The 27,629-nt window shown below is 39.9% G+C and overlaps 1 protein-coding gene across 2 annotated transcripts in view; it reads left to right on the forward strand.

Moving 5' to 3' along the window:
• Positions 1 to 27,629, forward strand: part of FASTKD2 (FAST kinase domains 2) — a 63,483-nt gene that overhangs the window by 16,329 nt on the left and 19,525 nt on the right. The window lies entirely within an intron of this gene.

The following is a 27,629-nucleotide window of genomic DNA, read 5'->3' on the forward strand; positions in this document are numbered from 1 at the left end:
TTCTAGGTAGAAGTGGTTTGTGGCCCTTACTAAGAGAAACACAGATGAGATAGTACAGAGATGGCAAGGAGTCCTAATTTCTTAAGATTGATAGGTTGTGGGTTGCTAACACCACAGTTCTTGCCATTGGTGAGGTCATTCCTCTCTCCCTCTTCCCCTTGCCCTCCCACCATTTCACAAAGTCTTTTAAAGTAAATATATAGCTGAACTGTTTTGTGAGCCAGACCTGAGGGCTATTTTTCAGTTACGTTTGTTCATCCTTTTGTGGAAGTACTTGTTCAAGTTTGTCATACGCCTGTCTACCTAATATTTGACTCGTTGGGGATACAGTAGGTTTCACTTATGAAACCTGAGTGCCACGTAAGTTGGTATTATTTTAGCCCTGTGTAAAAGACCGAGTGTTTGTGCCGCCACCTCCACCCCATCCCAAGTCCTGAGTTGAAACCTAACCCCTAGTGTGATGGTATTTGGAGGTAGAGCTTTGGGAGATGATTAGGTCATGAGGGTGGAGGCCTCATGCATTGGATTAGTGCTCTTATAAAAGAGGCCTCAGAGAGCTCCCTAGTCACTTTTCCATGTGAGGACAGTGAGAAGATGACCATCTCCGAACCAGGAAGGGGGCCCTCACCAGACACAGAATCTGCCAGAGACTTGATCTTGGACTTCCGAGCCTCCCCCACAGTTATTTGTGAGAAGTAAATTTCTGTTGTTTATAAGCTACCCTATCTATGGTATTCTGTTAATATCAGCCTGGATGGATTAAGGTACCCCAAATACGCAGATGTGCAATTACTGGACATCTTACTCTATGCCAGGCACTGCTAAGTATTGGGATGTATTCTCTCTTTTCATCATCTTAACTCTTTGAGGTGTAGCTGCTATTAATCTCTTGGGACCCTTATTTCCTTTTATCTAATAAGAGGATAAACCATCAAAGCTACATAAATAGGATAGGGCTAGAGTTTGAACCTGAGCTGACATGGACTTACAAAAACAGTAGTCAAGAAACCTCAGGTTGGCAATAAAAGGTCTCTAGCAATATGACTGCATGTGTCACAGGTTTTATCAACTTATCTCGCCTACATTTAGAGAAGGTTAGAGCTGAAAGGAAGTGTATCGGTCATTTAATCCACCTCCCTCATTTTATGGATGAGGAAGTAAAAGTTCAAAGAATTGGATTTTTCTGGACCCTCAGTCACATCATTGATTTCCACGTTATCTCCACGTTATCTTCCACGTTATTTCCACGTTTCATCTCCTTCTGCTCTTCAGCTTGTACCTCAGGAAATCTGGACTTTTGTTCCAGATTGGACATCATCTAGTTTTGCGTACTTGACCAAATGATTTAACCTTATAAGGCTTCAGAACAAGAGTTGAAAATAGTCTATTAAGGAAACTAAAATTTTCATTCTTTAAATGGTAAGTGCATATCTGTCTCTTCTGGTGGCTAATTATGACTCACTTTCAAAGGATTGGACAAATTTATGAATACTTGTAACTACCTCTTGGAGGAACTAGTTTTCTTGAATTTGTACCAATTGGCATGGCAGATAAAGAAGCATTCCTCTTTTACCAGTATTACTAGTATTAGCATTCTTCATTGCTGTGTTGTCTAAAAAAATCTTGTGAGACTCAGGTATAGAGTGAAGGAAAACAGTTTAAAAATATGTCTTCTCAGGATTGTTAATATAAAGATTTACTCTCCTCTCCAGGAGAATATGTAAATATTCTCCTTTTCTGGTATTTATTCAGTTGATTCAAAACAAAAACCACTCAACCCCAGGTTGATTTCATGGACCCATTTCTAACACAATTAGGATCAATAAACAAAAAGTGGAAGTTTATAAATCCAAATTCTGACTATTCCTGATTAAATCACAAAATATGTTATACCTCAGTACCAAACTCTTCATTTTAAAGAGGATAAAACTAACCTACTTTACTGTATTAACCGACTAAAAGAGTGAATATGACAGGTATAAGGTTGATATGTTTATATATATGGCTTGCTTCTGATGTAGTTTTATGCTAATAAGTCAGCCACCTCGTGGAAGAAATAGGTGTTGTAAAAGATTTTTGATTTTTTTTATGTTTAATTCTATGTCCTGACAGCTTTTTTTGTTTGTGTTTTGAGCAGCGTTAAGATTGGCTTTTGTTTTTGTTTTTATTTTTTTGATTCTTGAACTTATTTAAAATGTCTATTTATGTTATAATTACATCACATACACAAATGTAAACATCTAGCCAAGAGAAAAAAAATAGGTGATGTATTTATGACACATATCTAAATAAAGAGCTCCTATAAGTTGATAAACACACATTACAAAAGAAAAACGAGTGAAAAGCTGATCAACATGAAAAAATTTCAGTCTACTAGTAATCAAAGACACACGTTCAAACAAGTGAGAGATTTTGCCTTTCTAAATTAACATCATGGGTTTTTTTTTCTTTAAGAATTATAGTGCTGACAAAGGAAATGAGGCAGGCACTTGCATATGCTGCTGGTGGGATGTAAATTAATACAACCTTTCTGGAACACATTTTGTGGCTTTCTTCCTCATATTTTAAAAAATAGGTTTATTGAGGTATAATTGACAACAAACTCTATATATTTAAAGTGTACAATTTGATAAGCTTTAACAGATTATATATATAATATATATATAAATATATATATATATAAAATATCCATGAAAACATCACCACAATCAAGGTAATGAACATCCACCACCCCTAAAAGTTTCCTCCCTTTTTGCCTTTCCCTTTGTTCCCTAGAAACCACTGATGGGCTTTCTGTCACTGGAATGCCCTTCAGCTGTATGCATGCAGAGTCTTGAAAATATTGATATCTATTGACATTGACCAGGAGTTAGAATTTTAATTATCTTTGCGCCTGTATGCACCCTTAGTATACACTTGATAAATATTTGTATTATTCCCACAATATGTGTAAGGATTCTTATCACTCCATTGATTTGATATTTCACCGTGTATGAGCCAAACACTGGAAACTATTTAAGCATTCATCATTAATGGAATATATATCTTCTAAGCACTTGCTACTCAGAATGTGGTCCACAGACTAGCAGTATCAGCATCATCTGGGAGGTGGTTAGGAATGCAGACTCTTGGAACCCATCTCAGACCCACTGAACCAGAATCTGTATTTTAACAATATCCCAGGTGATTTGTACGCTCATGAAAATTTGAGAAGCGCTGTTCTAAGACATCATTTTAATATTTGTCAAATATTATCTGGACGTGCCAGAAGTTACTTAATGATGTGGGGAAACTTTACGATTCTGTTAAATGGAGAAGCAAACACTGACTCTGTATACGAGGATTCAAATTTTGTTTTAAATAATGGCAAGAGGTGCATAAAAGGAAGAAAAGGGATAAAAATGTAGAAAGTGGTATTTCTGAATAGTATTGATAGAATTGTAATTTTCATTTTCTTTATACTTTATTTTTTCATACTTCAAGAATGAATATGTATTATACTTAAAATCAGAAAGCAAATCATTAGCTGATCTCAATCCATTTCTATTGTTTGATTTCCCAAACAGCATTTTAGAAATTAATGATAACCACTAAGAGCTTAATATATGCCCAGAACTATGGGGGAGATAAAGAAATTAACACAGAGATCCTCTCAAGTTGTTTATAAGACACCATTATTGTATGTTGAAAGATAATCTGATGTTATGACAAAGCAGAAGATAAGAGGAAGTCAGAGGGGAAAGGGGTCACTGGGTTGGGTTTTCAGAGCTGTACAGAGCTGAACAGAGGAGGGTGAACAAGATTTGGCAATATACAAAGGGAGACCATATATGATGTGAAAATTGTTTCTCCCAGGTTTTTTGAGATGGAATGAATGATATAGATGGAGGTACATGTGATAAATTTTGATATCTGAATTTTAAAAGGGAAAACAGGAGAATTATCCTTTGCTGAGAATGTTAATGTTGCAAGTAAATAACTTTCTTACATCTACTGTGAAATCTTGTGTATGTGACACTGCGGCATATATTGCAAATTGGCTCATTCTACTCCATTCCAAGCCTTATCTTTTTTATGTCATGGTGCACAAAGAACATGACAGCTTTCATAGCACTAAGTGGGAGTGTATTTTGGTGTTTATTTGGAGCTTAGTAGAAAAAAATATATTTTCTTTATATGATGTAGTAAGAACTAAAATCAGTAAAATTCTAAGTATTAAGGAAGATTTTAAATATTGACTTTGTGTTAAATTCCCAAACACATTAATTTTTCAAAATTCCTTAATGAGAAGCGTGATCTTGCTTTCTGGACATAACCATTAAATATCAAGTTGTATGCTTGAAATGGCTATATGTAATTCTTGATCAAAATATTTTATCAAATTCTTTGTTGTCATTGGCAGGAAGCTTTACATAAGTAACTGATGGAACAACTTAAAACTATTTTAAAAACCATTCAAAAATTAAAAATTATGTTTAGAGCCCAACAGCTTTCTTGTTCTGTCATTGACAAATGTGATGTTGATATTTTTTGTGATAATAACAAGTGGATCTCAAATGCAATTGAATTTTTTCATATCAAGTATTTACAAATAACAGTGAAGTCCTAATTTATAGAGTGTGTGTGTGCGCGTGTGTGTGTGTTGATAGAGCAGTCACCCTGCAACTAGCAAATAGACATAAGTAAGCAAATAGACATAAGTGAACATAAGACAGAGATTTGGGGCATCTACCTGGAGCTGTACTCATGAGGAGCTGGCCTTTCCCAAGCCCTGATTGCACCTTACCATGAAATGACCCAGCAGCTAGCATGTTTCTTGTCCAGGATGGTCAGTGGCTTACTCAGCAGCAGGCTTCTTAGAAGCTGTCTGGGTGACTGGATGCATTCTCGGCTTCACACAGCATCACAGCAGAGCAGCGAGGGCCTGATACCTCCCATATTATTTATCCGTAGGAGCTGAGGAGTGAACCATCAGACCCCACGCTGTTCAGGCTACCTTCTAGGGAGCATTAGGTGAGGAGGTTACTGGCCAAGAGGCCTTTGGCTGTCCAGCCCTCTATGGCTACCCAGGAGGCTGAGGAAATAGATACCTCTTGTTACAAGACACACTTGTAACCCATTTGTGGCACATGTGTGTGCTAGGCTCACTGGTGGGCCCAGAAAGCTAAAATCTATACATTTCCCAAATCCCCTTACAGCTTGAATTCCAGATGTGACCTAACTTCCTCCAAACAGATGTGCCTGCTTGAGATTAAGAAAGCCAGATGACCAAAAAAAAAAAAAAAAAAAAAAAGCCAGATGAGATGGAGGTCGTATTTCTGCTATTTCTGCCAACAGTCAGGGACGTTGGATTTTTCTGGAATAGCAATAGCAGAGGTCCCAGGGTTTGGTGCAGCAGGATATGGGGCTTCTATTTTGCCGGGGGCAGTGTCGCTAAGGTATCTAGATCTAGAGCTAGCAACGAGGCAGCATGGTCCTGATTGCCTAGCTTCTGGGCTTCGAGCAGAGATAGCAGCTCTTCTGGAGAGCCAGTTCTGTGGTGGTGTTCTCAGAGGGATTCCTGGAAGTCACATTAAAGGCTGCTGCTTCAGCCCTTCCAGTCGTCTTGTACGCAGAAGGGGGCTTCTGTGAATGCCCAGAAGTTGTCAACTAAGCACACTGTGTTTGAACTAGAGAGGTTTCTGTTATCAGCAATAAACACTGATGAAGATACCATAATATATTACAGTATATACATATATATACATTCTATATATACATACCCATATATACTACAGTATACAACAGTATATATGTGTGTGTGTGTATAGAATGTGTATATATGTATTATAGTATATGTACACACACATAATAGGATACCTTTCTTTAAAACTTCCTGAATTCTCTAAAGAATTTCACTCAAGGTAAGACCCATATATCACGTGACTAAGACCCACTAGGAATATTCACATATACTGTCAGTTGGTTTTTTTTTAATATAAATTTATTTATTTATTTATTTTTGGCTGTGTTGGGTCTTCGTTTCTGTGCGAGGGCTTTCTCTAGTTGCGGCAAACGGGGGCCACTCTTCATCGCGGTGCGCGGGCCTCTCACTATCGCGGCCTCTCGTTGCGGAGCACAGGCTCCAGACGCGCAGGCTCAGTAGTTGTGGCTCACGGGCCTAGTTGCTCCGCGGCATGTGGGATCTTCCCAGACCAGGGCTCGAACCCGTGTCCCCTGCATTGGCAGGCGGACTCTCAACCACTGCACCACCAGGGAAGCCCTGTCAGTTGGTTTTACGTGTACCTCACCCTCAGGAGGTTTCTCTAGGCAGCAATAAAATTTCACCGGCAGGTGAACGGCAAAATCAGCCCACCTGCCTTTATTTTCTACTTTTTCTCCTTGTACCCAATTTTCCCCATACTTCCTGATTTTGCAACTCTGCAAATCTGCTAGTTTCATCTTGGGCAATTTCTTTACATTAGGACCCACAATCCTGAAAAAGGGAAAGGAGAATAGCATCAAACTTGTGCCCAATTGTCTCAGGAAATTCCTTCCTATTTTACTAAAAAAAAATGCAGTAGAGGGAGAAAGACATGGAATTTACTAAATATATAAAGACTTTTGTCATAACTTTTAAATTAGACAAAAAAGCCAATGCTATCATATTTTAGGACCTTTGAAGTGCTTCAGTGTCACAGTCATCAAAACATATTCCATCTACCTTATTAAATGCTAGTCTGGAAGAAAATCAATTAAAGATAATTGAAATGGAAGGGCAATGCCCTCTTCGCCAGCTTGAGGTTCACATAAAGTTGCATCCACTGCTGTCGCTCCCGCTGCTGCTGCAGGCGGTAGTTAAAACGGGGTCCTGCCCGGTCCAGTCCACAGGCTGTGCCCCTGCTGTACCTGTTCTGTACTCTGCTGCCCCCATGCAGAACTCCACACAGGCCACCGTGTTTTAAGAGCTCACGATCCCGCTTCCTCCAAGTTTTCCTTAGGGTGCGCTATGATCCACAGCCATTTTTCTCAAAGCACTCTCCCAGGCTGGGGCAGTAAAATCAGAACAAGTTTTCCAGTCTTAGCCTCCTATTTTGCCCAATAATATATCTTGGGTGATCTTGGGTAAACATGTAGCTTTAAGGAAAAACAGAGGCAACCAAAGAAGTGCTGGTCACACTTTTGAGAATTTACTTGCCCATTTAAAAACAGGTTGTACTATATGCTTTTCTAAGCCACAGTATCTCACATGGCAGTCTTTGTCTTAGAAATACAAACCAAGCAAGAGATTTCTCAAACTCATGTTAACTGTGACTTTAATATCAATCTGGGTATTTTAATTTTTAAAAAAATCATGGTAAAATACACATAAAATTTACCATCTGTCAACCATTTTTAAGTGTACAGCTCAATGGCATTGTCTATTCATATTATTTTGCAGTCATCACCACCATCCATCTGTAGAACTCCATTCACCTTGTAAAACTGAAACTGTATCCATTAAACAGTAACTCACATTGCCACTTTCTCTAGCCGCTGGCAATCACCATTTGCTTTGTCTCTATGAATTTGATTACTCTAGGTACCTCCTGTAAGTGGAATCATACAATATTTGTCCTTTTGTGTGATGGCTTATTTCATTTAGCATAGTGTCCACCGTGTTGATTCATGTTGTAGCATGTATCAGAATCTCCTTCCTTTTTAAGGCTAAATAATATCTTATTGTATGTATATACCACATTTTGTTTATTCATCCATCCATGAACACTTGGGTTTCTTCTACTTTTTGTATCAATGTGTTATGTTTTTTTCCCCCCAAGAAACTGGTTATTCTCTTGAGTGTTAAACTGTTTTAAATGTTGGTTTCTTATTTCTAGAGCATTTTCTTATCCTAAAGATTACACATCTCTGTATCTATCTATCTATTATCTACCATCTCTCCTAAGAATCTTTTGTTGTTTATTTTTAAATTAAGTACATGTTACTGTATTATAGTTTGTGCATCTTCATATTCTTTTACCGGGGACTTAATTTTTGGAAATAGTAAAAAGCCACAGAGGACAAATTTGATGAATTGAGGGTGGGTGATTAGGTAACAATAGTAATGACTACTATATGCCAGGCACTGTACTAGCATTTCACACCCATAGTCTCATTCAGTCCTTATCACCACCCTGTTTGATGGCTATTAATAAATATTAATATTCATTTTATAGATGAGGAAACTGATGTTCAGGGGCTTTAAGCTTTAAATGCCTTTCCCAGGAGTGCACAATGAGAAAAAAGACAGAGCTGGATCTGCAACCCAAGTCCTTCTGAACCCAAAGCTCATACGTGTATCATTACACTATTATTTTCTAAAACTTTCCTGATGATTACAATCACTTGCATACTTGATGAAAATACAAATTCCTGGACCCTAGCCCAGATATACCTAATCAAAATCTGCAGAGGAGGGGCCTGAAAAAAATCACACCGCTTGACCATGGTATCTCCACCGTATTTTTGTTAAACATGTGATAAACATTTAAGGCAAAGAGATTCTGTCATGCAGCTCACAGCTCTGAGGCACTTCCCACAACAGGTACTCAAAATGTTATGACCGTTAGTTATTGGGATGATAATACAGGCTTCAAAGTGACTTCTTTGGAAAGCATGTTTGAATGTTCTGCTTTATTGTCACTAGAATGAACAGCGTCACTGCTGTGTAGGCACAACTCATGGTATTTTATAGTGGAAAGAGTAAGACAGCCCTGATCTGGGATTCTGGGTCTTTTACTTCTCAGAGCCTTGGTTTCTTCATCTGTAAAATGGGGATGCTAATACCCAGTTTGAAGGACTATTGTATATATTAGAAATAAATATATATTATACCCTGTCATGTAGCAGATGCTTAATTGGTGGTTCTTATAATAATAAATAATATTTATTTAATTATATTATAATATAAAATATTAACTATATTTTATAATATGAATCGATAATATTTATATATAAAATATGTAACAGTTATATATTTTATATATAATAAATATATTACATAATATAAAATATATTCTGTTATATATAATATAATATATTATTATAATATATTAATATAATATAGCATTATATTAATAACAGTATTTTAATATAGCACATTTTCTATAGTGATTGTAAATGTGAACTGCAGCCCTTGGCAGTGATCCTTATGTAATGAGCTAGTCAACCAGGGTTTCCAGCTGAATTAAGTCTGGAGCTGAAATCTTGAAAAATATGTGCAGAGAAGCTTCTATACCTATCTCATGTATATATGGGGGGGGGGCAGGGTGCTGCGATATTTTAGAAGTGTTACAGTGGAAATAGTAAGAAATGAATAAAAATGTCCCCTAGGTGGTGCTGCATCATCGTGAAAATGCAAGTGGGAAACGATATTTTTAGAGGTGACTTTCTTCTGGTCTGAATTTCAAATAAGAGCAGGACAGCTCCCTGAGATGTCTGGGAAAAAATGACCAGAAGGAAAGAGTCTTTTTTAGTAGGACTGAGTATACAATACTCTTGCTGGTGAGGCCCCATCAGGTGTTGGGTTTGCTGTAGTTGGAAACAGGAAGCGGGGTCAGGCCAACTTTTATTCATTCGGTGTTGGAGCCGTGGCTGATTTTGACAGATCGAGAACCATTTATAACTCTGCTTTGGGGGATAGTTTAGCCTGGGATGTAGTGCTTGCCCCTCCGGGGACTAAGTTTGGGATTTGAGGGATGTGAGGACCCCTGGAATATTCAGATAGAATATGCTAATGAATGTTAACAAGAATAGCCCTTTACTGTTTTGTATCACTGTGCATTTCTCAGCTACACTCGTCCTTTCCAACCTCAATTTCTGGGCAACCTATTTTTCTTTCGGCATCAGAAGCGATAGCATCTGGGAAGTGAATCTGATGAATTCTGTCTGGCAACCAACATCTTTCAGACTGCCAGATCCTGGGGGAGGAAACTGAGGTGCTCAGGGGTTGGTTCAGGGCCAGATATACCTGTCCTTGAGGTCCCAGTGATGGGGGAAGGAGACTGGCCAAATGTGATGCAGAACTTCTGAAACTCCACTTCCTGAAATCATTTCCATTTTGGCAAAATGTGACTTTGGTTTCCAAGGGAAAGAGTTCACATGTATTAAAATGTCTCAGTTGCTGAAGTTGCCTTGTGTCCCCCACTAAAGCCTTCTGCCATCAATCCCCATCTCCCAACACATTTTCAAATGTGGTGTCTTTGGAAGGTAACCATAGCAACTAAGCTTATTCAGAAATGACTGAACCTAGGCAATAAAGGGAGAGGTAACCCCATGGTATATTTTACTGGAAACTCACAGGACACTGTTGATTCTAATAATTGTACAGGCTGAGTACTCTTATCTATGAACATGGCGCTGTATGACTGTAAGACATTTGATTCTTGCAACCACCCTATGTAGTAGTCATCATTATCCTTTTAAACAGTTGAGAGGACTGGATCACAGAGATTTTTGATGACTGTCCATGGTTGTACAGCTAGTTAGATCTGCTGGACCCTGAAATCAAAGGGCCTCCTATATGATGTAAATGCACTGCCTTCTAAGCAAAGATAGAGAGGTCTTTTATTGTCCATTTTGCAGATGGTAAGAATGAGTCACAGAAGCATGGAAATTGTTCAAGGCAGCAACAGAGCTGCAGGACCTCAGTCCCCATCCCACCAACACCTTTCTGTTGTATACAGCTTTAGAGCTCCCAGGATTATCTCATCTGATGCCCCCAGTTGGTCTTTGTGATTGTTTTATCTACTTACAGATGAGGGAATTGAGACAGTAAGAGGTTAAATGACATTTCCCAAGGTCACAATTTTTATATTGAAGAAAAGAAACCAAATCCATCTCTCATTTCATGCTACCTTCCTAGATTTGGTGCTTTAAAAATATTTCATCCATCCACCTATTCATCCATTTCATAAGAATTTATGAATGTATTAGGCACCATATATTATGTGTGGTTGACAAGGTTTTCAGGATTAAGTTTAATTCATCAGTGATGAATCTTACTATACTATATATAATGGGACCATCTTTGACTTGCGTGTTGTGGAAATACTATTTATGAGTATAAACTTTTATATGCAGGAATTATATATTCTAAGTAATCTAAAAAATGCATGCTATATATGCTATAGATATGATATCATAAGTTTAGCTCTATAAATTGCTTAAAATGACCACAGGGAAGGATGTTGTGCTTAAAATTTTTAGTTAAGTCAAAGGCTGATATAGCCTCAAAAGCAACATGATCTGTAATCCTAGGTAGAGCTACCTGCCATGCGGGGAGCCCAGAGTGTGGAGAGGAAGCGGGGTCGGGGCTGGGGTGGGGGGGGATGGTCCCTGTCCTGGAGGGCATGTCTGCTGGCTTGGACCCATTGTTTACTCAGTGAGGTAGAGCCATGACTCAGAGAGTGACACTCAGAAACCTTGACTCAGAATTCTTTTGAGAGCTTGATGTGAGTTCTTTGGACATTGTGGGGCTTGGAGATAGGATCCTGACTCTTGCTTGGAACAGCCCAAAGGCAGGAGGTTGCCTGGAGTTGCTTGATGGCAGAGCGAAAGCAGAGGGCAGCAGGAGAGGGCTTTAGGCTTCCAGGTTTCAGTGGGGAGGGGGAAGGCATGGATGCATAACCTTTTCCATGGATTAAACAGATGCCAAGGAAGATGGCAGGACTGAGTCACCCTGAAAAGCATCGCCCTAGAGGACTTCCTGCCAAGGCACAGCAAACCCAGCAAAAACAGGCCGTGTGAGGTCTTCACGGTCAGCTTGAGAGCGCATTGTGAGGGTCAGGGCAGGGACACTGTGGTGTCAGAGGGCTGCAGACAATGGAAAGGGGGGTGTTGGTGGTCGGGTGTCTCTTAAGGACCCCCCAAAGTGGAGGAACCAGCGATTGCACACCTAACACACAAAAAAGGCATCTTCACAGAACACAGGGTCATGGGTTAATATTAAGACTTGCCCCTGTACCTCTTGTCTCTCCTCTCCGTCCTGACCCTGCAGGAGCCAGAGGCAGCACAGTGAGGGGGGCAGGAGTGAAGGAAAGAACAAATGGACAGACAGCAAAGGAAGAGATTGCTGCTCCTTACTGAGCAGGGGGGAGGGAACCTTAAATTGGGTGAGAGATTAGTATTTTGAGAATCAATCGGTAGACGGACTTTTTAATACCTGAAAATGAGACTATTCTAATATTCAAGTGTGGCCCCAAATGCCCCAGTATATGCTTGAGATCGCCTTACTGGGGGAGGAAAGAAACCTGGTAGAGCCGGCATGATGGGCAGGGGATGGGAGAAAATTGAGCTGTATCCAGTCTAAGTACTGATCCAACCCATAGGCTGGTTCACTTCATAAAAGCCTTCCAAGTGCATGAGATATTTTCAAAGGCACCACCGGCTTTCCTTCCCTTGCTCCTTCACCCCCAGCAGCTAGGATCTTTCTAGAATTCATATCTTATGTGTTTTTTTTCTCTTAACTTCTGGTTAAAGAAGCATCCCTCGCCCGCTTCTGCTTGGTTTCACATTTTTCACTTTAGGGTTATTACCAAGGAGAGAGAAAACTTTTCCCATAAATTGCAGGCAAGAACTGCTAACTCCCTCTAGGTGACTTTGTTGGGCCTTCAGGGTAAGGGACTCTGAAGGGAATAAACACTACAATTAGAGAAAATTATTTCTTGCAATAAAATATCCTCTACTATTGCTTATAATAGCATATAACTTTATGCGGTACAAGGCCCAAACAAGAGGAATTCATCTGCAATTATTTATGCTCGCTAGGGAAAGGATTTTTTTGTTTATTGTTTTATTCATGATTAACCTGCACTGTAATGATAAGGTTATAATGATAACAACATGACAAATGAAAATGTTTGAGGTGTAAATTTCAGGCAAGATGCTAATGCTAGAACCTGAAGGTTTCAGAGGCAGGGAGCTGTGTGTGTGTGTGTGTGTGTGTGTGTGTGTGTGTTTCTTGGGGGAAAGGGGAGGAAGAAGGGGATAAGATTACCCTGAATACGTGACTATGGATGGGGCAGGAGTGACCCAGGTGCTCCTCTTCTGTCTTCCAAAGGCTGCTTGGCATTCAAGGTCAGGAGTGCTTAGGGCTCCCACAAGCCTTTTCCTTCCTTCAATCCCTTACACAGAATGAGAATTAATCATTACCAGAGCTACAATGATCTTTCCTGCTTGTGAAAATCCACATGTAATTGTTTCAGAGAGGCCGTATTTCTCTCTCAGAAGTTCCAGAAAATTCTCGCTTCTCCAGGGCTGACCTTGAGTCATCAACACCCCTGTTCCCAGATTCTCGACTCTGGAACAGTGTTTGGTTCCACAACCTATGACTTTCCCAATGTTTCTGGGCCTGGTCCAGCAAACAGAAAATGTATGCCCTCCACTTGAGGAAGCAAATTCTTTTGAATATCTTCAGTCATGGCAAATCTTCAAATCTTAATCCTTTGCATTTGGCTGTGGTTTTCATAAATGGTTAAAAGTGCCTCACAGCTAACATTGGTGAATGAGGTTGGTAAAACTGAGTTAAACTCTTTTTGGTCAAATGTAGGCATAAAGAGATAATATTCTCCTAGGATATAAACTCTAGCTCTGGAAGCAATTCCGAAAGGAAAATGCACCAGATATTTTGAATGATGTCAGTATCATGGGAATGAGTATAGGGTGAGTCTCCCAGGGAAACTATTTTAAGCCCAGACCCACATATATATCAAGTATAATAATAACCACTGTCTCTTCACATTTTTCTCAAAGGTTAATTAAATTAAAGCCTCCAGCTTTGAGGTATATATTATTATGCCCATTTCACAGATGAAGAACCCTAGATTTGATTCCAGAGCCATATATGACACATTACATAACTTTGTACCCATCAAACAAAAGGCAAGTCATTTTCAAACAAATGTCTCTCATTTTATACTAGGATTTGAAGGTACCAATTCATTATCATGGGGAATTTTTTTTCACTTTTGAATGAATTTCATCACAGTTTGAAAAGACCCTCTCCCCGCCCTTTTTTCCTTTTCTTGTATTTTGAACTGTAGGGAGGCAGGGTGGGAGTGGGAGGAAAGGCCACTGGACTGAGGATCAAGAGGCCTGGGTTCCAGCCTCCAGCTCCATCGTCAGACTTCTCTGGGGCTTGGTTTCCTTGTCTGTATGACAAGGAGGTCCGATAGAACATCTCTAAGACGTGCAGCTCTCTCTTCTTTACAAATCATTAGCATAAGCCCAGATTTCCAATTCCAGCTTTTGGTCCAAGGTCCTCCCCATTGCCTCCAGCCACGATTTAAGCTCCTAGAAGAACTCGCTGTCATCCAGGACTAAGAATACGCAATGCTTCGTAAATCAAATTCAACTTTCAACTACACTGCAAACAGAAAGTTGTACACAGTTGAAATGTTGGCGAATGGGACTTAATGAGCTCCATGTGCCTGACCTCTGGGAACAAATGATTTGGGGAACTGTAGCTGGAACTGGAAGAGTCTAAGGGCATCAGCATCTGGTGTGAGTTACTCAGCGTGAAGGGAATCGACCACATTTTTGTATGATTGCCAACCTCGGGAAGGTAGAAATACTGTGTAATCTGTGTGCTCACCTGCTGAGATCACGCTGACAGGTTTCCAAACTTGTCCTCACTTCTCAGGACTTCCTTCCTGCAGCTCTCCCGGGCTTCTCGTGCCCCTGAGGCCCTGGGGGTTTAGGTCTACCCAGGCTCTCTTGTTGGATAGGTCAGTGACTTTGACTGACCACTTGTACTTGTTTTGGTTGACTCTGCAACTCCTAAAGGGGCTTGCCTAAAACCCAGGTCTGACAGGGTCATTTCTCTCCCTTATTCAAAAAATTCAGGACTCATAGCTTAATGCACGCACTGCATGCTCTCGAGTTGGGCCTGCACCTACTCTTTGAGATTCCTGGGTCATTATTCTCCATCCTCGGCATCCTGTGCTCTAGCCACATTCCAATCTCATTTCCCTGAGCCTTCCCACCTGCTTTCTCCTCTGCAGTATCCCTCCCACCCCGTCTCCACCTGGAAAGCTCCTGATCCATGCAGTGTGAACAACACATGCCCTGGGATGTCTCTGCTCACTCGTTGCCTCCCCATTTGTGATTAATCTTTGCCATTTCTGTGTTCCCCTAACCCTTAGATGCAGTTGGGGCGAGAAAGGAGGGGTGTATAATTGCCCCCCATACATTGGAGAGCTCTTCATGAGTGAAAATATATCTGATTAGTCCCTTTATTTTCCAGAGTAGAGTATAATTGGCTCTCAGTAAGTGTTTATCGAGCAAGGAATGAAAGAATGAACAGAAAGTCCTCGGAAACCAAGCGGAGTCTCAGTCTTTTGAAGCTTCTCCACCATATTTCTCTTGATTATCTTGTTTATGATATATTAGGCTTTCATGCCATACTAACATCCTTTTGGAAGGCTACTGTTCCAGGATAGGAAAACAACTAATGCTCCTCTGACCTTGGGAAGTTTCTATGTAACAGGACAGAAAGGAACAATACCAGTAGACACGCTTGTCTGCACAGAATGCAATTGCTCCCTGAGCTCGTGAAGCATGTGGATGGACACTGGTCTAGAGATGTGCTTTGAATGCAGTCATTTCCTGGGGACAGTCTTGCAAACCAATGGGTGTTCCAAATTAGAAACTGGCCAGGCAGTCATTTAGGTCTTCCTTTATAAAATAGGATTTAATTCTGATCTTTTTGTTCTTACCTTTGTTTCAATTTATCTCCTAAATCCCAAGACACCCAAACCATGAATCAGCACCTATCTTCTTAACATCAGATTCTGAAGATAAAGAATATTCATATTTTGGAGATTCCTAACATTGGTCGTCTGAAATTAAAATTCAGAAGAATTGATAGTAGTATTTTAATAGGATGTGGTAGCTTTTGAATATTTTTTTATATGATCCTTTTTTTTATATGATCGTTGCAACAGTCTTGTGAAACGGACCAGGCAAATATGAAAATGCGTGTTTTATAAATGCGGAAGCTGAAGCTCAGAAAGCGTGAGTGACTTGTCCAAAGTCACACAGCTGGGAGATTGCCGTGCTAATAGCTGAACCCGCTATGATTATGGGGTAATACTACCTCTCATTACAAGGATTTATAAATGAGAAGGCACACACACTGTAGCACAATATTTTTGGCGACCTTTGTAAGTCTTTAGCCTCCCAAGGCAAATGATCCATGTTGGGTAATGGTTACTCAAGGAGCTTCTCTGAGGCATTTTCATGGTCTAATGAGAGAAGCATCTATGAGAGAAAATGGGGTTGAGAAAGGAAAATAATGAACATTGACCATTCGTTTGGTTAAAGGTTTGACACAATGGAATTGAAATTACCTGGAGGGAAAGACAGATTGTGAGAGTGTGAGTTTTTGTTTTGTATTGTTTTGTTTTTTAAACTAGGAGTATCCCCTGTCTCCATTCTCAGAGAGGTTTAGACAACACTAAAGACGATCGGGATTCCATTTATTTGAGTAACTCTTAAAGAAAAGGTGAGGGTGGTAAAGGTGTTAAGCACTCAGTTAAAAACGACGGACAATTTAAAATTCAGTAAATCGGGTGTTCCCTGTTTAGCCTGCACTTGTTAGAATAATGGAATTTGAGGGTTTAAAACATAGCTTGTTTCGAAATGATGCATGAGTTCCCAAAATCCTTGTTTAACATATTGCTGGAAGAGTGCATATGAGATGGTTAAAAATGGAAGTAGAAAAAAAATCCCCAACACCCTTGGAGGAATTTGCAATTCATAAAGTTACTGCCAATTTTGCATTATAGTTGCCATGGTAACCATGCTAGGCTTCTGCTCAAATGTTTCTCAGAAGGGGAAGGAATAGTATATAATAAGCTCTTCAATTGTAATTTTTTTTATTGTAGTTGAATTAGTGTGTAATTCTTATGTGAGTATTTTAGTCATCCATGAACATGCACTCTAGTTACGGTTCTGATTTCCTATCTCCGTATGTTTAAGCAATGTATGAAAAGTTGCTGGCTACTATGGACATTTGGTAATTTATTATTAAAATATTAATGAAAAGCATTATCCACGGTAATTAATTATAAACGTGAAAACAAGAAAGAATTTCAAATCCGACCACAGTAAATTTCCCAGGCCAAAGCATCAGCTTGCTTATTGATTCAAAGTGCCCTCAGCCACGCTCTTAGGCTACATTCACAAGTCACCCCTTGCCTCCTCTACCCTTTTCCTCAGAGGAGTCCTACATAGTGAATAAATGAGGACCAACTAGACCAAAATAATACTTTCATTTGGCCATTTGGATAGGGAGCTATTTTTAAATGGTAGTTGACTTTTGTGTGTGTGTGCTTTGTTCTGCTTCCATGGAGCCCTCTGACAGCTGAGGCGGAGCAGTGCGTGTCTGGACATGGAGCTGAGGTCGTTTAGGGTTTGATTTCACATGGGTTAGTTTCGCATAGAGAAGAACTATGGGCTTTGGAGTCAAACACACCTGGATTGCACTCTAGCTCTGCATTTTACTAGCTGAGGCCTTAGGCAAGTCACTTAACATCTGGAACCTCAGTTTCTTCATTTGCATGAATGGGGTGATCCTGCCTTTTAGAGTGTTTGGAAGAATTGGAGATAATCGGACGTGATACCGTTTGCACAGTGTATCCGTTGCCTTTTGCTGTTGTAACAAACTACCACAAACTTAGTGGCTTAAACCAACATGTATTTATTATCTTATAGTGCTGAAGTTTGTGACAAAAGTCCAAACTAGGTCTTACTAGGATAAAATTAATGTGCCAGCAGGGCTGCCTTCCTTTCTGGGGTCTGTAGAAGAGAATCTGGGTTTTTTTGGTTTGTTTTTTGGTTTTGCGTTTTTCAGCTTCTAGAGGCTGCCTGCATTCCTTGGCTCCTGGCCTCTTCCTCCGTCTTCAAAGCCAGCAATGGTTGGGTGATGCTGCCACTTTTCTACCCTCTTCTTCTGACTCAGGATCTTTGTGATTGCATTGTGCCCACTCAGATAATCTAGGATAATATCCCTATTTTAACATCAGTTGATTAGCAACCTGAATTCCTTCTACAACTTTAATTTTCCCTTGCTGTGTAACATAACATATTTATGATTTCTGAGGATTAGGACATTTTTGGAGGCGGGGTTGGGGATCATTATCCTGCTCACCATACACAATAAGCACAAATAAATGCTACCTATATAATTTTCTATCACTATTATTTGTAGTATTAGTAATAGTAGTACTTACCCCATCTAAAAGAGGGCTCAAACAGGAGTTGATAGAACTGAGAGAGCTATCAAAATCCAGAGCTTCCTGAATCAAATGTTGGGTTGCCTGGAGTTCTTTGTTGCCCTCTGTTTTCCAACGATCACACTCTAAGGGATTTGGGTGGGTCCTAATAGTTGGAATATCCTGAGAGCCACCATTGGGACTGCGTTTCATTTCCCAAGTGTCTTGCCTTTTTTTTTTTTTCCCCCATTCTTTTTGTTTATTTATTTATTTCATTTATTTATTTTTGGCTTCATTGGGTCTTCATTGCTGCGCGCGGGCTTTCTCTAGTTGCGGCGAGTGGGGGCTACTCTTCGTTGTGGTGCATGGACTTCTCATTGAGGTGGCTTCTCTTGTTGTGGAGCATGGGCTCTAGGTGCGCAAGCTTCAGTAGTTGTGGCACTCAGGCTCAGTAGTTGTGGCTTGCGGGCTCTAGAGCGCAGGCTCAGTAGTTGTGGCTCACGGGCTTAGTTGCTCCGCGGCATGTGGGATCTTCCCGGACCAGGGCTCGAACCCATGTCCCCTGCATTGGCAGGCAGATTCTTAACTACTGTGTCACCAGGGAAGTCCCCAAGTGTCTTGCTTTTAAGTGTTTTTAATTATGAGAAGCTTTATTTCATTAGCATGATTTAAAAAAACTGTCTTCTCAAAATGCACTAATTCCTAAAGCCCAAGAGTTCCTTCTCAGGAGGAAAGGCTTCAAGGATCTGGGTGAATGTGCCCAGAGATGACAATGGGAGTTCTTGGTAGTGGTCTTCCTGAAGATGGTATCTCCACACTATAAAGTAATGCAAGTGTCCATTAGCCCTATAAGAAAACAAAGAGGTGAGGGGCTTGTCTGCCCTCTGTCTCCACTGCAAACAGAATAAAAGAGAATAATCTTATGCATAGGGTGTTGATCAGTAAGAAGGAAAGCATTCTGACAAATGTTCTGCCCTGGAACACTGTGACCAAGGAGATGGTGCAGATACATCTCTGGAGGTCTCATCTGCTTGGGATGGTTTAGGTGTGGCTCTGGGTAATGACAGGCAGATGGCTGAGCGTCCACCCAATTCCTTTCTTCCTTTATGAGTCAGTGAGCTTCCTCTCTGGCTCTGGCTCTGTCTCTCTCTGTTTCCTAGATGGGGTTTGCATTATTGCTCCCATAGTTTTCTCCAGAGCAATCAAGCGACTTGAAAACCTGTTTTCACTGTCTAAAATTGATTTATCCCCCATGAACCAGAGGTGCTCTGGCTTCGTATTGTAGTTGGGGAAAGCAATTTCTTAATGTCACCAGCACTCTTTCTAATTATTCTATAAGGAAAGCCTTATTTCAACTTCTTTCCTTTCACATCTATACGTGTTCATTCTTATTGCTTTTTTCCCCATCCCCTCACTCTTTTTCGGTCTCTGTTCTTATAATTTGGACTGACTTCTACAACTGTCATTTTTCTGGACTGCTTATTTCTTCCTCCTTTGATTTAGTCAATATATTTTCTCAAAATAATTTAATGGCAATTCTTTTATGAGTAAACAACCACTCCTCCAGGTTAATTTTTTTCCAATTTGATTTGCATAAGGAGGAAGTGCTTGAATTCTGCATAAGGCATGTAGCAAAGGACAATCAATGTGATCTAAAAAACCCGGGTGGTTGTCTCTTTTCTCAAGAAATCTACTCATGAGTAAAATAAAAGAACTGTTCTTATTTACATTTTCCCACAATTTTCTTCCTTAGTTCCTCTGCATTTCTGTGCTGCTAATTCCTACTATTGGTGGTGGGGAGGGGAGGGTTGAAAGAAGAAATTTATGATGTTGCTGATTTACATTTTAGCCAAGTTGACCCTCTTTGGAAATACAAAGTATCTGTCCTGTTGCACAATAGGAGGTAAGTGTTGTTGGTTTACTGGTAACAAGATAAACAAGAAAGGGGTAGGATATTCTAACTGTAAAGTTGTCCTGTCTTCTCCTTGAGAGCAGGGACAGAACCTTGGTCTCTTCAATGTGCATATTCAATAAGCAGTGGCAGTTCAATAAATACATTGATATTTAAATATATAAAAATAATATTTTTATTTCTATCCAAAGGAGTCATTCCATGACTTTGCTTTCAAAAGCCTCTATTCCCTCCTCCTTTTCCAGCCATTTGGGCAGTTTGCTTTTTTCCATTCTTCTTGAAATACAGCTAGAATTTACTCAAGTTCTACTTTCTAGTCTTATTACATTTGAGCATCTTCACGCTCCCAGTTTCCGAACTTAAGGTGTCAGAGACTAGAGGAATGGACTTGTGTCCATAATCATTATGGTTGAACTTGTAAGACAGTGAGGATATTAGCGTGAAATTGCTGCCTCTGGTGTCGGACTAACCTACCTTTTAGTCTTAGCTCTGCCATTTATTAGCGATGTGGGCAAGTTTCTTAACAGGGTGACCATAACAATCATCCAAACCAGGGCACTTTTAAGAGTGAAGGAGAGGGCTTCCCTGGTGGCGCAGTGGTTGAGAATCTGCCTGCTAATGCAGGAGACACGGGTTCGAGCCCTGGTCTGGGAAGATCCCACATGCCACGGAGCAGCTGGGCCCGTGAGCCACAGCTGCTGAGCCTGCGCGTCTGGAGCCTGTGCCCCGCAACGGGAGGGGCCGCGATAGTGAAAGGCCCGTGCACCGCGATGAAGAGCGGTCCCCGCACCGCGATGAAGAGTGGCCCCCACTTGCCGCAACTAGAGAAAGCCCTCGCACGAACCGAAGACCCAGCACAGCCAAAAATAAATAAATAAATAAATAAAATAAAAAAAAAAAAAAAAAAAAAAAAAAAAAGAGTGAAGGAGAGCGTCATCAATAATTATGCCAGGACAACAAGTGTAAATCAAGACACTCTTGGCCAAACCTGGATGCATAGTCATCCTACTGGTAGCAGTTTAAGCTCTTTCCTCTGTAAAATGTGTAGGAAAAATATAAGAATTTGAAAAATACCCATCTTATAGGATGTTGTAAGGATTCAATGAGACAGTGAATGAAGAATGCTTACACAGAACCTGGAACATACTAAAAGTCAATAAATGTTAGTTATTGAACTAACTATGCATATACAAATTTTCATGTTCCTCAGGCAATCTGGAAAGTTAAATACCATCAATGATTAATATTTATCACTTGTTTACCATATGGAACTCACTAAAAGATCTTGGGTTTATTTCTTGGAACAAGGGTGCTCTTTTCCTCTTTCCTTTAAGTACAATATAGAAGTCCCACCATCCTAACCCCTCAACTTGGGTGAATTAATTTTTTATTAAATCCATTTCACTAAAATGCTACTTACTGTTCTTGGATTAGATAAAAGGGATATAGAGGAAGGTATAGCAGTTATGAGTTGCAGTTCAGAATTTTCTACTGCAATATAATCACCAATGGAAAACTTTCTCCTCCATTAAAGGTTCCTGAGTAGAGATCTGCCTAGAAACTCCAGAAAATTTTGCATAGCCTTGTCAGTAGTTAGCTATGGTTCAGGAGTCTTGCAATAAAAGAGCTTATATTTAAACTCAAAGCTACTTCTCTGATGCTTTAGCTTTGTTTAGCAAGAAAATAAGAATTGATGATATTAGAATGTTTTTAATACAACTGTGATAAAAACTCAGTTTAGTTGTATGGAAAGATTTGTGATAACTAAGGAAGGGTAGATGCCTTGGAAAGTACTTCTTGTTCATTAGGGAAAGATTCTGAGAACCCCTCCCCAGAGTTGCTTGATGGACCCAATAAGTGTGTGCTTGTTTCTATTTTTGTAAGATATTATATTGGATCTTGTAGAAATCTCTGGACAAATGTTTTCTTGCTGGCATCATCAAGTTAATAGTTGAATTATTGATGACCAGTCTCTGTTAAGAGCTCCATAAACTAGCTTCATTAATTCATCCATTGATCTGGGCATCTGTTCAACAAATATTTCTTGAACCTACTATTATGTGCTAGGGTCAAAAGATTTAAGCAAGCAATATTCAGTCTTTACTTTTATGGTAGATTTGCAAAAATGGATCCAGTTCTCCACCCTTCCTTCTTAGCTACATAACTTTATAGTTCCTTTTCACATTGACTCTGATCCCAGCCATGAAATTTGCTTTGGCCAATGAGTTGTTAGTAAGCATAACATAAGCAAGGACTTGGAAGCACTTGTGCAATCAGGCTTGTCCTCATTCTTACCCTCTTCATCACTGTAATAATGTCTGTGATAGCCTGTTAGAGACACTTGAGACAGAGATGACTTAGCCCAGTCATTCCAGCCAAGAACATCCTATATTGGCTGAAAGCGAGCTGACCCCCATACAACAGTATATCTCCCTATATCTGCGAGATTTTCCAGCTGACATCAGAAGAGCCACCCAGTCAAGCTCAGCCAAGATTAGCAGAGCTGCCAAATCAACCTTCTCAGAGGCATGAGCAAGAATCGCTTATTGTTGTATGCCATTGAAGTGTGGTGGTTGGTTGTTAGTCAGCATTACTTTGGAAAAGTGAATGACATGGCTTCAAAGACTTTTGTCCTCATATCTTTTCTCCTTGACAACCACACTTCCATTTTCCCTAAGACACGTTGCATATCTGCCCACTTGATGTTCTCACACATTCTACAATAATTTCTTTGCAAGAATGCAATAGCTGTTTTGAGGTATTTGCTTCCAGTGGGTTCATGCTTCTGAAAGACTTGGATTGAAACTGCAAAGATCTTATGAATGTCTGTAAAACAGAGGAGGAGATTCAGTCACTTATTTGTCATTTATCAGATGTTTGGGTGCTGGCTCTATATCAGACATGGTGATGGGCACTGGGGAATGGAAGGGAGAAATGTAAATAAGCCTATTTGTGCAGACCTCTTGCTCTAATGGAAGACACTCTAGATACTAAAATACTATTAGATTATTCATTCATTCAATAAACACATGTTGAATACCCAGTATAGACAAAACAGTAGGCCAGATGGTGGGAGGTTATAAAAAAGCAAGTTCTTAAAGGGTTTATAATCTAGAACAGGACACCAGTACACAAAATTAATACAAATCAGAAGGAATTAAGGGCTCAAACTGAAGTTCAAAGTATAATTTAAGTGAAGAACAAGGAATAATTAATTCTCATTAGGAAAATCATGGAGTGCCTTAAGGATACCATGGAATTTGAGCTGGACTTTGAAAAACTCATTTATATATACCCAATAAAAATACTTCTATAAAATAAAGACTATTGAGGTGTGACAGAGAGCTTAGATCACTGACTGAAAGATTTGGGAAAGAGAAAGCTGAGGGACGCTACAGAAGAAGACAACCTAGAAAAAATTAAAGTCTAGAGGCCCGAGTACTCTCCTGGGCAGTTCAATTCATTGGTTATTGCGTGTCATGTTTAAACTGATACAATTTGAATATTTAATACATTTCAGTTATTCATACATGAATACACTTCAGTCTTAATGTAGCAAACAACATGGTGGAAATTCTATCCTTGGAGTGACAGAATCATTAGTCAAAGTGAAGGCAGGGCAGGGGGAGTTTGTGGGGAGGTTGCATCAGACCAACCTGGGTTCAAAAGCTGGTGCTGTAGCCAGCAATGTAACTCTGCACAAGTCACTTATCTTCTCTCTATCTCAGTGTTCTCATCTACAAAGTGGGAATAATAATTCTGCTTCATAATGTAAGGAGCAAAGAAGGTAATACATTCATCACTGTGGATAATATAGGAGTGAATAAGTGAGATCTCTGGGGGAGGGTATCCCTCCCTATACACAAGAGATGTGTTCCTGAAAGATTGTACATGATTCGAAATTTTTTAGACCTCCTTCATATTTGAAGTGTGCTGTTTTTAAAAGTCCCTGCTGTGGCTCTTTTTGCTAAACAATTGTTTCTTAGATTACATGAAATTTGAATGTATAAAACAGGATAATTATTTTCTTCAGGACTGGATTCCAAAACTAGACTGAATGTGGAATAAACTGCTAGTTGCCTACCCACTGTTCACGTTTTCCTTCTTTCTTAATAAGATGCTATCTGAGACGTCAGTGTGCTACACTGAGAGACGTCATTTCATAATACTTCTTGCATACAGGGGTGGCCAATGTGATATAAGCTGAAGGCAATAGGTAAGGCATCAGGAAGAGTCTGTCTTTACCCTTCACTTTTCCCTTTTTCTTGTTTGGGATGAAGGTTGGGTGTCTAGAGACCCAGAGACATTTTGTGGCTTTGAGAATGGAAGCCATTATGCTAAAGATAGTGGAGCAGCCAGAAGTAGGAGCTGCAGTGCCTGATGACTTTGTGGCACTGCTGCAATCCACCTTGCATTGATTGTCCAGCTTTAAGCCTTCCTTTCTGTGAGAGCACAGTAACCTCCTATTTTGTTTAAGCCCCTGTTTGTTCTGTTCTCTGATATGAGCAGTTGTTTATTGTAGATTCTGAGACACCTAGTAATATCGGTAATGTTGTCAAGTTCAAAGGGCTGAGGGTGGTGATGTCAGAATCAGAAGTGAGTAATAATCATACCTGAGCACCTCCCCACACCCCCCCCCCCACAAGCTAATCATCTGTGCAAGATCTTAAAAGACTAACCAGTTGATGCAGACAGTGCTATTGCTTGTCAGTAAAACTCAACACTCATTCACTGAGATGCTGGAGAAGCATATAGGAAGGGTACCTAGTCTAGTCTTAAAGGACCAGGAATGTCTTCATTAGGAAGATGATGTGGGTGCTGAAAATGCAAGGAAAGCAGCAGTTAAGTCCTGAGGTTGAGGTGGAAGGGAGTGGGGAGAGGAAAAAGGAACAGTGTTTGCAAAGGCACAGAAGCAGAAGGGAACTTGGTCTATTTGAGGGAACTGCAAGTAGTTAGTATATAAATGAAACATAGTGTCAGAGGTAAGGGACAGGGAGTGGAGGGAGGTAGCAGATGAGGCAGGAAGCTAGGCAGGGGAGCAGATCAGGTGGACATTTAAAACCACATTTAGGCATTTTGCTCTACCCTAAATGGAATGAGCTTCCATTTTTGAAAGACTGTTGTGACACAAAGGAGGGGGGAGGATGGGGCAGGTGTGAGTCTGTTGTTTCAGTGAACCAGGTACGAGATGATAGTTACACTAAGGGGTGGTATTAAAAATACAGAGAGTAGACAGATTCAGAAAATCACATGGGTTAGAACCAATAGGACTTGATGAATGATTGGCTTGGTGCCAAGGAAGATGCCCAGGTTTCTGGTTCGGGATCTGTGTTAGTGCAGATTTGAAACTCTCATGGATGGCATATTTGCTGCCTCTTATAAGAACCTTAAATGTCTGCTTCCTATTTAAAAATGAGCTTGGTTGCAATTGGCTTAGTGAAAAGTAAATTTTCTTGATAAGAAGGGTAAGCCATCTGGCTGTTCTCGGACTGGTTGATATCTCTGTCCCTGGGTGTAATAAAGATGTAACCTCTTGCCACAGGAAGCTATTACCTGATATTATTTATTTCCTGATAAAAAGGAGCAAATCATGCCTGGACATCTGTGGAAAATGGGTTTCTAATAAAGCTAAGGTCGTTAATGTCTAGATGGGAGTTTCTCCTGTGATGATAAATGTCTACTCGGTTGAAATAGTTTCCATAAAACTCAGTAGGTAAAAAGGTAGAGATATGTGTAATTGTCAATGAGGCAATAAAAGGATGCTTGTTTATGGAGTTTATAACCAAAAATGAACCCTAATTCTTATGAAAATGAAAATGTTTTGGTGTACCAATTCAGCAATGGAAGCTTCTGTTTCAGAAAAAAATTATATTTTAATATGTATTTAGTATAACATTCAATGGATAATAGAAAAAAAAATGTGGAGGACACCACTGGCAAAAATAGCAAACTGTGACCATGTGTGGGAATGCAGTGCTAATAGCTCTCAGAACAAATAATAGCATATTGCTGACCATTCAGTGTACACAAAGGGCTGTTTTTTCTAATTGTTCTGTGAAATTTTTGGTTGTAAAATCCTTCATTGCAAGATTGCTTTCTGTATTGGCGGGCTGCTGGAATGTGGCAGCAATGGGTGAAGTACACTTTTACCTTGTCTACTTGGTTCTTTTTTTGCCTTAAACACCTCAATGAAAAATAATTAACTGATTCTCTGGTATTGGATATAACAGAAACTTACAAGACCAGTATGCTATAGATGGGTATGTCCCACTCAGTGGTTGTTCTTGTCTCAGGTGCTTTCTCTAGACTCAGGTTAGGTCTTGGTGATCCTCTAGAGGTCTTGGTGGTCCCTGGGCTCCAATGGAATATGTGGTTCTCTTCCACTGGCTGTGAGTATGCACCAGCAGGGGTTCCTCTTTTTAGAGATAGTTATCTAGAACCAGGCTGTATTAGTCAGGGTCAGAATAAGCTGCTGTAACAAAAAGACACCAATATACAATGACTCATGTAAGCTAGAAGTTTACTTCTCTTTCACATAACAGTCCAGAGGTGAGGATGAGAAGTCTGGGGTAGGTAGATGATTCTGCTCCACGAGTTATGTAGGGTCTAATTTTTCTTCTAACTTGTTGCTTTGCCTTCCCTTGGACTAATGTCTTCTGCTGCATGGTCAAAGCCAGGCTGTAAGCATCACATCCTCTTTCCAGCCCAAGGGAAGAGGGAAAACGGGAATTGAGGGCAACCAGCTTCCTTTTAAAAGATATAACCCAGAAGTTGCTCATCCCATTGGTCAGAATATCATCACATGACCACACCTACCTTCAAGGGAATCTGGAAAATAAAGTCTCTAGTTGGGTGGCCAAGTGCTCAGCTAAAACTCAGATTTTTCTAGTACTAAAAGGAAGATGGGGAAAATAGTGATGTTGGAGAGGGCATATGGTAGTCTCGGCCACACAGTCTTTTGGATCTGCTTTAGTGACTGCTCTCTTTCTCTGGAATCAGTTTCATTTTATGGGGTGTTTGGGCAGGGGCCCTTGTATCTTATTGATGATGCCCAGATGGTGACTGTTCATTGCTGAGAGAGAAGCCATTGGAAACTACATATTTCAAATGTCATGTTCAAGCTGATACAATTTGAATATTTCATACATTTCAGTTATTCGTACCTGAATACACTTCATTCTTAATGTAGCAAGCTCAACATGGTGGTAATTACTTTGTCTATCATATTTACCATGCTCTCTCAAACTAAATCCAAGGGAAGCCTGAATATATGTTGAGGATTTTCCTGTATTGTTCCACAAACCTGTCACTGGAACATGGCACTTAAGATTTGCTACCAAGAAATAAATGGCAACATTTGAAATTGAATGGGGTGCTTTGTTTACATACTATCTAAAGAAAATATACTAGGAGTATATTCCTATTTCAAAATAAGAAGGTTTGTTTCTATTTTGTGAAATACACCTGAGAGAATTTGGGTTTTT

This window comes from Balaenoptera acutorostrata, chromosome 8 (genome assembly GCF_949987535.1).
Source record: "Balaenoptera acutorostrata chromosome 8, mBalAcu1.1, whole genome shotgun sequence".
NCBI lineage: Eukaryota > Metazoa > Chordata > Mammalia > Artiodactyla > Balaenopteridae > Balaenoptera > Balaenoptera acutorostrata.